The following is a 12,264-nucleotide window of genomic DNA, read 5'->3' as shown; positions in this document are numbered from 1 at the left end:
TTTTCTACACAAAAGACTACACTATTTATTAGGAAAATGTATAGTCGGAGCCACAGTGCAACTCCACGGTGTCCTCTCGCTTTCAACTTCCAGCCTTTGTTCTGTTGCGAAATGTAGTGTATATATAGATTTTTTTTGGCTCCATTCTTGACTGCCACAAAGGAAGGGCGATGGGCCAGCGGAGATTGTAGTTCTTGTTGTGATTTTGCTAGTTGCTAGCCTGGCAGGCAGCTTGTGCCGGCATCTACTTAAATATCCGGTATCATTATTATAAAAATCAAGTTGGGAGCCAAGCGGACGCACTGGGCCAGGAAGCAATTAGGGCTGCAGAGCATAATTGGGCGAATTTTTTGCAGCTTTAGTTGTGCCAAGGGAAGCCCGGACTCGGCCCTCAATTAACGGAGATTAAAGGTGTGAAAAGCTTTGGCTTTTGTCTCGTGATTAGCCCGGGTCAGTGTTGCCACTCGAAGGCAGGGCAGGGCAGGCACGAGGCAGGGGGCAGGGCGACCAAACAAGGTTGAACACTCGCTCCATGGACGCCAGGGCGGAGAAAAAATGAAGGACCCTAAATAAAAATCAAGCAACCGTCAACGGGGCGTATGCGCAAAGTGCAAATGAGATGCCGGTGGGAGTAGGAGGTTCGGGATTTCGAGAGGAGGGCACTGGCAGGTAAATAAAAAGCAGATAAAAATCAAATTAACAGAACGAAGTGAAGAGAAACTGTGCTCAAGTAAATAAAACTGCCCCAGTTGGCCAAGGCGGGCCCCGATAAAAAATGCTTCGCCCGCGCACCCAATTTATATATTTCAGCATTTGTTATGGCTCCGCCTGGTCGCTGATTGCAAATGAAATGAATTCGGCCACTGGAAGTTTAGCGGGAGGGGCTGTAAGGACGAGGACATCGGATGCGTGGCACAAAATAAAAACACAATTTCCCAATGGGCCGGCGGAACATTAAAAAAAAAAGTACATTTAATGACTTTCACCGTCCACACTCTGATGCTGGCGTTGATAAAAAAAAATAAAGCCACCATCAGCATCGTAGAGCCTTCAAATGAGCAAGAACGAGGCCGAAAAAATGTCCTTAATCTGCTTAAAAGCACAGCTTGGTGTTACCTATCCGCCAGAAGGATGAATGGACGTGAGCCGGGAGCCAGGAGCCAGGAGCGACGAGCATCAAAATTAACGGCAAGAAATTTAAAATGTAATTGACAGGCCAACTGACAGTGGCAATGACAGCACTGGCAGTGGCCTCCAGCGCCCACGGCCACCAGGCCGATCGACACAACGCTGTGGAAGCGCCAACGGCAGCGCCAGTTATTAAAACACGAGCGCCGACAGCCGACAGTGCGTATACGCAATGAGGAAACGGAAATGCAGCATTAAATGGATATAAAACAGCCTGCCAACCGGGCGCCGCTTAAGGACACTTTGGCCATGGTGCAGCTCGTTGTGGCTCGCTTTGTGTAATTGCTCTCAGCGGAGGGCTTAACGCTTCCACCCACAACCAGCGCCATGCCATTGGCGCTCAATGTCCTTGGTCCTGGGGTCTGTTTGTCAATGCTTTATTTGCGTTTATCGCAATCATTTCGCTGGCCGCTTTTCGCCTGTTAATATGGCAATTTACATTTACATTATTTTTATTATACCAACCCAACACACACACTCGCGAAGCAAATCCGTTTAAAAAGGACACATGAATTTAATATAAATACTTTTTCGCATTCATTCTGTCATAATCGAGTTGTCCCCTCGAGTTTTCGTTGCAGGCCTTCTCAGACGTGCGGTTATCGCATTTAATTGTCGACCCGAAAAGATATATATTTTTTTTGTTAAATTCCCGCCATAAACGCAGAAGCAACCACTGATGCTTCCGAGCCATGATGATGCCCTCGGCCATAACAATTAGAAGCAATTGCTACTCTCCTCCAACTGCCAGCTGGCAACTGGCAACTGGTAACTGGCAAATAGCAACTGGCAACTGCTGACTGCCACTGGCAGCAATTTCACTTACTTCACGTGCAACTTGGCAAGCCAAACGAGAGTGACGAGCGACGACACTGCTGACTGCTGCTGCCACTGCACTTGGCTCCCAAATAGCGGCCCTAGCACTAAATGCTGACGGCCCAGTGAAAGGTAAACGAGGCGGTGGCGACGGCAGCAGCGGCAGCGAATGGTACTTGGTACTTGCTACTTGGTGTTGTGGCATCATCCGTACTGTACGGACTGGAATGCAGCATGCTTCCATCTGCAAAGGTAACAATAAACGTAAGCCCCCATGACTGGCAGTCGGCGGAAGTGGAGAGGCTGAAGTATGTGAAGATTTCACTTTCATGTTTAACTTGGACCAGCACACATGTATCTCTCGGCAAAATCCCATCCCAACTCCGTCTCTGTCTGAGCTGGCATTCTAGCCATTAGAGAGGAGTCACATCCGAAGGAAGTCTGTCAGGTTAAATATTATTCAAATATTTTATTTAAACAATTAATTGAAGAAAGTTTAATATTTAAACGGTGAAGCCTTAAAGCCTTGTGAATAAATGCTATCCATTTTGTTTGTATCAGATCGGACTTTCCATAAAACACCTCAATGGCTTTGTTTACGTTTCCACACCTGTTCTTTGAGTCAACACTGTCTGATGTACGTCTCGCACGTGTATCTGTGAATTTGTTTGGCTGAATCAACAATGCGTCGGTGGGTTGCAGCTTAACTGCTTTTCTTCAGTTTCAGTTTCTTTTTCCTCTCGTCTGGGCCACCTTTGGCGACACACTTTGAGTCTCGTATTTCCCTCAGGCATGCGTGGCGTATTCGGTTGCCGTTTTTTCCATCCTTCCTTTTTTTTGTATGCCTGGGAAGCTGGCATTATGTGACATCTAAAGGCAACGCTGCAGAAAGGAGGGGGGCAGAATGGGGCAAGGGGTTTTGTGTCATAAGTAACGGAAAGCGAAAGACGGGGCAAAACGGTAAAAGTAAAGAAAAGCCATGCAACGTTGTTAAAGAAAAGTGCAAGCGACTCGGTGTGTCCCCTTAAAGCAGGCAACAATGTGTGCCAGCAGTCGCGAAGCTTCATGACCAAACTACCAGCAACATCTATTGCAACTGCCACAGCAACAGCAACTGCAACTGCGACTGCATCTGCAGCATCAGCTACAATTTTGAGACATTGCATAAGAGCCTCCAAAGGCAACGAGGAGCCGATCCACACGACCCATGCGATTTAGCGTGGGAGATGCGCTTAATTATCCGAACAAAAATGCAAAACGATGCCAGGAAGAGCAAAGAGGTGCACCCTGATATGCGATAATCTTTAATGAAGCTGATGAGCTTCTTGTTCAGCTTTTCACAGAAGCTTAATGGCTGGATTTGAAACTAATCCTTCGAAAAGACTATTAAATTTTACATATTAATTTGCCAATGAGCCCTGCCATGGAATTTAGCAATAAAATCATTCAAATGTCAAACAATCCCACCGGAATCAATTGTTTTAAGCTCCCAGCTGTAATTGGCCTGCTGGGTATTATGATTAAATCAAAAGCAATAAATAAATCACTAAAATTTGACCTCTAGAGGATAGAAAATGTTTTTTTGGAAATATTAGCCAGCGACCGCTTTACTTAAGCGACCGGTCATCTAATTGTTTTCCGAAAACAGAGTTGGGAAAAAGTTCATCATCGAGTGATAAGCAACATAATCGATAGTTGAGTGAAACTTTTGGAGCACTTTCATTGCAGTTTCCCAGATTTGCAGCAGCCTCGACCTGTGCCAGCAGAGAGCAGACTGGCAAACAAACAAAAACAGGCAACAACTGCAATCAATTGCACCTTCTGCCGCATGAATGCGTGGCTGAATAGCAGCACATATGCAATGTGTTCATATGAGAGGGTCCGTGAATCCGAGGGGTTAGCCACACACCACCTACCGAACTGTCTCCTTTCCCTTAGAAATGCCACACCCCCTGGGATGTCTGCCCACCATTCACTGACCAGTGCGGTAACAAAATGGCAGCATCCAGTTGGGTTTTATTTTTTTCTCTGTGCACTCAATTTTTTGTGCAGCTTCAACTGCAATTCAAGTGCATTGCAATGCACGAATGACTGACTCCAGCAGCGGAGGGAAAAAGGGGGAGGGTTAGGGCAGTAAGAGTAAGTGAATGAATATGGGGGGCGTGGCAGGGACTGAACGTATCCGAAGGGCGGACAACGTAAGTGTGCGTTATGTTTGCCAACGCCAAATGAAAAGGACCGGAACCATGAAAAACAGAAAACTGGACGCACAAATGCAAATCACTTACAACAGTGTATGAAAAGGTGAGAAAAGGAGAGTGCACTGAGAGAAAAAGTGGGATGAGCCATAACAATATGTCTTCTAAGAGTATCAGACCAACAAAGTAAAAGTTACTTGATATGAAATATAGAATTTTTTAATTCCAATCCTTGGCATGTCATTCAGAAAATTACCATAACATCTTAACATCTTAAACATTTTTCTTACAGTGCACTCTACATGAAAGAGAAAGGAAGCATTACAATAAAGACTCTTACTTTGTGGCTGGTGTTGCTGGGCCTCAGGGAGCCTTGACAATGATATTGATTTGCCGTCATTATTGTTAGTTTTTGCCACCCTGCGGCTATGCCAAATGGACGGCGGAGCGTGTGCGAAAACTGTTTGTGCTCACTGTCGCCAGCCATCGATCCTTGGGGCTGCCATAGCCCTCGTCCTCGCCCTTGTCCTCATCCTCGCCCTCTGGCAGCCAAGTTACAAAATTTGAATTTACGCTGCGCCCGATACGCGAAATTGAAATTGTTATTTGTTGAGGCAACTGTTGTTGGCTGGGCTGGGCTTGGGCGGTCCAGGATATCGATGGGGATGCCCTGGGGGGGAAACTGGGGACCGGGGTGTGGCTAAAGGATCCCGCACAAAATAGAAAACTTCGTTGCCAGAGTTGCCACAGAGCAGAGTCCCATAGCCGAAGTGGCCCAGGGGGCCTGACCACTCAGCACGGCCACGATTGGTGTATATCACACCGAAGACTTTGGTGGAATATTTTTTTGCACGGCAATACGAATATTTTCACCAATCGACCACCTCCCCCTTCCATTTTGACTTCCATATAGTTTTCTCTGGCAGTTATTGACTTTTTCCAGCGGCAAACAAATGCAATTTGCATTTTGATAACATTTCCCAGCAGCTGCATTTTAATTGCATTCGTTCAGTGTGCCCCGGCCAGAGCATAAGTTTTCCAAGCTCCACCTTTAGTGGTGGTGATCTCCTCCTAGTCCTCCTAGCTGCCCCATGCCGCAGCCTAGTCCTAGTCCTAGTCCTCCGAAACGAAATGAAAGACGTAACGAAATCAATTGTCAGGTCATCTGTCAATTTATTTGTTATTTCCCTCCGACTGTCAGCTGTCAGAGCTGCACGAACCAAAAGCCAGTAAAACAAACAAAGCAAATAAACAAAACGTAATGCATTTAATGTGCACCACGGCGACTTGCAACAAAATTAAGGTCCCGGACAGGCGAACAAGACGTCGGTAGCCCGGGAAAATACACAAAATAGAAAAAACAAACAACTTCCCTGGAGGAGTTTGGAGGAAAAGTTCAAGAGTTCGCTTTGTCGCGCTTGTGCAAACAAATGATTTGCTTTCGAAGCTGCCTCATGGCTCTGCCTCCATGAAGTGTAATTGCCACACGACCAAAAGGCGTAGCAAAATTAGCCAAACGTTTTGGCCAAGTTTGTTTTCTCAACGGCTGCGGCAATTGCCTTTGCCATTTGCGAAATTATCGACTTGTCACCCAGCTGCCTTCGCCTGCTCTCCAAGGAAATGCAAATTTTTCGTCGAAAAGCGACGCGTTGGGGGTGCCTGGCGCCAAACAAATGATTGGCATTATGTAGTTTGACCTTAATTAGTTAACAATAGAAAATCCAATACTTTTGGGGCACAGGGCAGAGGCACAGGCACGGGGCCTCAATAGAATTAACCGCACCAATTACACGCACAAAATGCCAAACAATTAATAAAAAGCGTGGGAGTGAGGCGGGGGCGAGAAATCAGAATTGTGGAAATCTATTTGAGGCTGTCGCCATTTTCAGTTTGCCATAAATCAAATTAATTGAAATTAATGGTTCACCTACAGCGGCTCAGTCTTCAAGTGCCCTCACGCAAATATTTGCCCAACTGATTTGGTTGGAATAACTTTTTTTTTTCCTCGAACTGGGGACTTGCCGGGACCGGGTCCTGCCATCCTTTCTGGTAGACTGAATGGTGACCATTAAGCATCGAGGGCCGGCCCACTAATTATTTTGGATTACTGAGCGTTGGGCCGAGCGTTATTCCCTTTGAAGCCGTCCGGAAAAAAAGGATAACACTAAAGCCCGAATAGGTTTATGCGGCTAATTAATGTGATATCTGATAGCAGTTGTAACAGCAATTGTAATTATTTATGCAAATGTCTTGGTGCGGGCCTATGCAAATTGGGTCCATTCAACAATTGGTAGTAAATTAAGGGAGAAACATATCCTGAATGCAAATAAATCTGCTTTGTGGCTGATTTACAACAGGTTGATGGAAATGATTTCATAGTATAAACGATGAAACAATAGTTTTTATTACAATATTAATTGGTTCGTCATATATTTAAGTAATATCCATTGTAATTGAATGAAAAGTGTTTGCTTAATTAGTATTCATTCACGATATACGTTGTCCCATAAACGATCTATGTATAGATACATCCTTTTCATTAAGCTGAGCGCCGGATTTGAACTTCAAAGGGCTGCTTGTTAAGGGTGGCCGGCTGCGGAAAATAAATGAAATGTTTGTCAAGTGCGGTTTTCTGGCTGGCTGTTCCACCACCCCGCTTTATTTGACTCATTAAAATGATTTAATAAGGCCAAGCCGAAAGTCCGTAAACCGATTTGCCCGGATAGTCCCTGGCCCGGCCAAGAGGGAGTGAACCAGACTCATTCTGACTGAATGGTGACAGTGGCAATGTAATTCATCAGATATAAACGTGGTCATTACGTAGTTATACATCCGATTGGTTTGGGGCCGGGACTTTGGGGTCCGGAGTCCGGACACACCCATGAATAATGAATAAAGCCTACAAACAGATTTTTGCCGCTTGGAAAATAATTTCTGGGCATATTTACATATTCAGCATTCATGGGACCGTCGGGGAAATCGCATTCGAATTCAAATTCATACGCTATAATGGCCAAGACATATGGAAAACTTGTGGGTGAGGTCGTGCATACCCATACACACATTTTACATTTCTGTGAGTACATATGTATGGATAGATGTATATGTTTCCCCAAAAACATCGCATTTTCCAATCAATTGAATTTCAATTTGCATAATTTTCTATATGTCAAAGTAATGTGTTCAGAATTCGATTATTTTCCATTGAATTGAGCTGAAGACATTACGAGTGGACTAAAAGTGGACAAAGCGGACGACCCAAGAAGCTCTTCAAGTCCTGTCTCGGAGCAGACTGGCGAGCACACACAGTCGCCCATCCCATCCCATCCACAAATAAGGAGCGTTGGCCAGGATACAGGATATGTGAATATGCTAACAGCCAAATGGGTGTGTCATGGAGTGGACAAACATTATTGCAGAATTTATTTGTATTTGAATTTGTGCGTGGGCAGATGGCAGGGATAGAGAGAAGGGCGCAGCACTCCCCTGCTCCTGCCCCTGCCCCTGCCCCTGCCCGGCCCAGCACACATTGTGACCTCAAAGTAACCCAAAACTCGCAAACGAATAAAATGCAGAAAAAGAATTGTTGGATTTGCGTGGAAATGTTAGGAGCAAAGGCGAAAAGGACCCAGAGCGACGGCGTCAAAACGAAACAAGCAATAAAAGGCACGGCCTGTTCGGTTCGTTTCAGTTCTGAAAAACTATCACAATTGCCATAAACAAACGGAAACTGGCAAAATTCTAAATATAAAATAGGCAAAGGACGAATAGCCAATGCCCTGAAGTAGATTACCAAAAATATTCAGCACAGATCCTCAAAATTTCAATCTCTGCCATAACACCTTCAATTTATAAACAATAAGAAGAGCACTCTCAAGTTCCACCTTTCATCACGAATTTCAGATGAATTCAGAGTCACTTGGCAGTGGAAATGCTCCAAGGACCTCACAACACAATCAAACAATGTGCGTGTCCTTTTTCTGAAAATTCTACACGCCCACATAGCCGAGGCAGGGCAGTTCCCTTTAACAGAACCCAAAACAAAAAATAAAGAATTAAATTGGAAAAGCGTTGGCACCAAAAAAAAATAAAGTGAAAAAGGGTTCAAATGTATTTAAGGGGGGAAGGTGTCGGGTGTCCTGGGGTTCAGCCGGACTGGTTTGTGGGGAATGTGCAGGGAAATGCAGAAAACACGCAGCCCGCAGCTAGCCAGCCAGACAAAACACTCCTGCCCAGACCTACAAAGAAACAAACAGTAACCAAAAAACCAAAAAAAAAGTGTACTATGTATACGAGACACCCAAGCAGAAGTTTTGTGGGACAGCCGCAAGATTCGAGTTTGAACATTCCCTATCGAGGGCTTTGTTTCGCACTTTTTGCTTTTTTTCTCGTTTTTTCTCGGTTTGTGGGCACGCGTGTCGTAAAAATTTAATTAAAAAATAATTTTGTTAACAATAAAAATCAACACCCGGAGACTAGAGTAGACGACGATGACAAAAGTAAAAGCAGACCGCAGGCCAAATAATGATTAAGCATACGCCCGGGGTGACCGAGCAAATCGCTGTTCTTCGGCAGTGGCTCTGGCCACTTTTTTCCCCAGCGATTGCCACGCCCATTAGCCGTGTCAAAATGTGCGAATTATGTGCATGAAACAGCAGGCATTTACGGCCATTTATTGTTACGCCCGTGCTCCAGCTCCGGCTACTGCTCCGGCTTCGGATTTAACTTGTGATGCGGCTGTTGCGGAGCCGTTGGTTTAGTAGTTGGCTTTCGGCGGCAAAGCCTGTGTGTCAAGCCGAACGAAATTATGATGAGGACTTTTTATTGGGCCCACAGCCATTGCCTGCTCCGACCGTCCTCGGAGTCCTCGCAGTCCTTGTTGTCCTGACATCTGAAGTGGCTCGCCCCGGCACTAGGATGTCTGCTCCTCGGCTCCCTGTCTCTCTTCGCCCGTTGACTCAATAAAAATTCAGTAAAACGCTCTCGACATAGGCTCAAGGATTATTATTGCTACTTTATGACAGTTTATGTATTTTCCCTTTGTGTTTGTATGCTTGTGTCCGGGCTAGTGACAACGCAGATTTAAAAGGTTACATATACACGGGAATATGTATGTGTTATTCGAGTGGGGCAGGACATGGGTAAAAGGGGCAACTTGTAAAGTGTTCGAAACGCAAATTGCTTCCCAGGGACGACTGCCAGTGGAGCCAAGTGGAACGTTTTGTAGTCAATTTCACAGATAATTGGAATGCCTATAGGTTCCTGGGGTGCCAGGGGCTCAGGGCGATGAAATATTCAGGATTTACCTTGAAATATTGGTTGGAAAATCTATCTACAAGTACACATTTCTCTCCAATAATAAATAAAAAGAGATTTCCTTTTCAATAAAATAAACTTCTTGAAACCAAAACTCACTCCCTCCCTACACAAAAGCCAATACAAAAATGAACCAAAATCTGGGAAAACTTTGGCAACAACCAGCAGCAATAAATGCAACCAACGTGGCAAAGCTAATTATATGCTTCCTACCAGTAGGCCAAGGGGTGGTTGAGTAATGGAAATACCAACCAGAACAACCCAAATCTTCTCGGAAAGACAAAACCTCTAACCTCAAACTTTGACTCCGACTTTTGGCCCAATTATGGCCACGTTTCAATGTCGAGTCATAAAATTAGCATATTTCCCCTCGACCCAACAATTTCAGATGCTTTTTCCGCTGTTCATTTTTGTACAATTTTTTTGGTTTAAGCCGGCAGTCTCGTTATTTTATTTGCGAGGGAAAATTTGAGCGGGCCGAATAAGTTGACACCTTCATTTTAATTCGAAAAGGGGGGCCGGACAGGAGGTTGGCCGAAAGAAAACTCGCTGCTAATTGCAGTGTCGAGGCTCAAGGCAAATGGCTTAATTACCTTGTATTTTCCCGTTGTTGCCGTTTGCCATTGTTGTTGACCTTTGGGAACGAATAGCGCAGAGTTCATTTGCATAATTTGGCGGGGTTTTTTAATTTTTGGAATAGCACTTCCCCGACAAGACTGCACGTAACATTTGCATAAACTGAGTCTACACGCAAGCCAATCAGCATAATTCCTCCTGCGAACATATTGGCCCGAAATCACTGCCAAACTATGCTAGACTAGAGTGAAACCAAATATCTTTTTATATCCTCAAAAAAGTGTCGAAAATAAGTAACCAAATTACTAGAACTTTACATTTTTCCTCACATCATAGTGAGGGTTACGGTTTCCAAGCCCCGACGATATTTGCTCATCAAATTAGTTTTCTTGCACACGTTTTCAATTTTCGGCAAGCGCTAAAAGTTTCCTGCTTGACTTCCAATTTGAGCAGATTGGTGGCAGGGTCGGGGGCATGTTGGTATTGGGGGATGAGTTTTTGGGGAATGTTTGTCAAATATGTGTGCGTGTGAGATAGCACACACTGTGAGGTAGTTCGCAAACTGGCGCGTCAATTGTGGCAAAGGTTTTAGCATTTGGAAATTTGAATAAACTGGTAAGCACCCATGAGAAATTCATTTAAAATTCCGGCAATGCTCCCCTGCCCCCTCTGGCCAAAACAACAACAATAATGAGAGCGTACAATGGCAAGAGCATACATAAATCAGGACAATGCCACGTTATTGCCACATAGCAAATGTTGCCAAAAACTCTATTGTATGATCATAATTGCCAACTTCCTTTTTGACATTTGGCATGCCCCCATCCCCGACTGTGTCCAAAAACCTATCTCCAAAGTGGGTCGAATACGCATAATAATTAACAACATTTACAGCATTCAAATGCAATTTCACCTCTCGGAATCAAAAATAGATTTTTCCGTATTTACTTTTGGCCAACATTGCGTATACGCCATGCTGGCCATTTCAAAATGCAAATAATATCTGCAAATGTTTGTTTATTCTGCCATCGAATAATTTTGGAATGTTTACCATTGATTTCCATGCTAGACCAGCTTGGGACTTTAATTAATGGTATCACAATTAAATCCACTATCAAATCGAATTTTTTTTGTTAAATTAGACTCATTTGTGGCATTAATTACGGGCTTTGTGATAAGCAATTTGCATTGATAGGTTATCCTCGTGCAAATAGGTTGATTGATTTGTTTTACAATTAGCCGGCCATAAAGTGTTTGTATCCCATAACGATTAAATTATGTATGAGTGTTCCTTTGAAAGAACCAAGCCGTACCATCTTTTATCTTTGCTTTGATGTCCGCGGTCCTCATGTGCAGCAGCGGACGGATTAGATAACAAAGATCCCAAGCGGGCTCGGTTCACCCAGTATCCGGTTAGCTGTGAGCCAGTTGCAAACATTTACTTAGCTCTTGCCCCCTGCTGAAATATTCAAAGGCAAACAGAGACAACAAATTCAACAGTGTTTATTTGCGGCTCTTGTTGGCACAAATGTTGTCATTGATTATGCATGATCTACATATGCACACTACGATATGGGCATAAATACGGCATTCGTCAAATTTTAACCCAATTTGCGACACTTTTATTTGCCGAGGGCATACACTCGTCTATCAATTTTTATAAACAAGCGCCAGCCAATTGACGAAACAGCCAAAAATCTATGTGAATGTGCTAAGTAGAGTCAAGCTGATTGACAATAAAGTTCATAAAACTCATAAATGATATATTTTTGGTGAATGTTCCCGCCAAGCACGGCTTGATGGAAAATTGCGCAATAAGGGTTGCTAAAATATTATTTCAATACCGCAGCAGAAGGTGTGGCAATATTTGTTCGAAAGTTCGAATTGATTTTATAAACAAGATGACTTTCATGGAATAACAACATTTTAGTCGGGAACATTATGGGAAAAATTTCAATTTATTTATGTATTCTAATTTTCATTAATTACATTATTAAAGTAACTATAAATAACATTGCCTTCGCAACAATTAACTAACCCCGTTTGGCTGTTAATTTACACAATTTGCACATATTGCGTTTTATTTTTGTTTCCATAAGCGAATTCATCACCTAGTCTGTAGACAAACTTGGTTGGTATTTTATCAAGCCTTTTTATAAATATTTTTCAA

General features: G+C 43.7%; 1 protein-coding gene across 2 annotated transcripts in view; it reads right to left on the bottom strand.

Moving 5' to 3' along the window:
* The window catches only part of LOC6501521 (extracellular serine/threonine protein CG31145), a 65,622-nt gene that overhangs the window by 38,006 nt on the left and 15,352 nt on the right, over nucleotides 1–12,264 (bottom strand). The gene's annotated exons all lie outside the window — the stretch shown is intronic.

This window comes from Drosophila ananassae, chromosome 2L, assembly GCF_017639315.1.
Source record: "Drosophila ananassae strain 14024-0371.13 chromosome 2L, ASM1763931v2, whole genome shotgun sequence".
Taxonomy (NCBI): Eukaryota; Metazoa; Arthropoda; class Insecta; order Diptera; family Drosophilidae; genus Drosophila; species Drosophila ananassae.
This window is presented reverse-complemented; position numbering and strand designations above follow the sequence as displayed.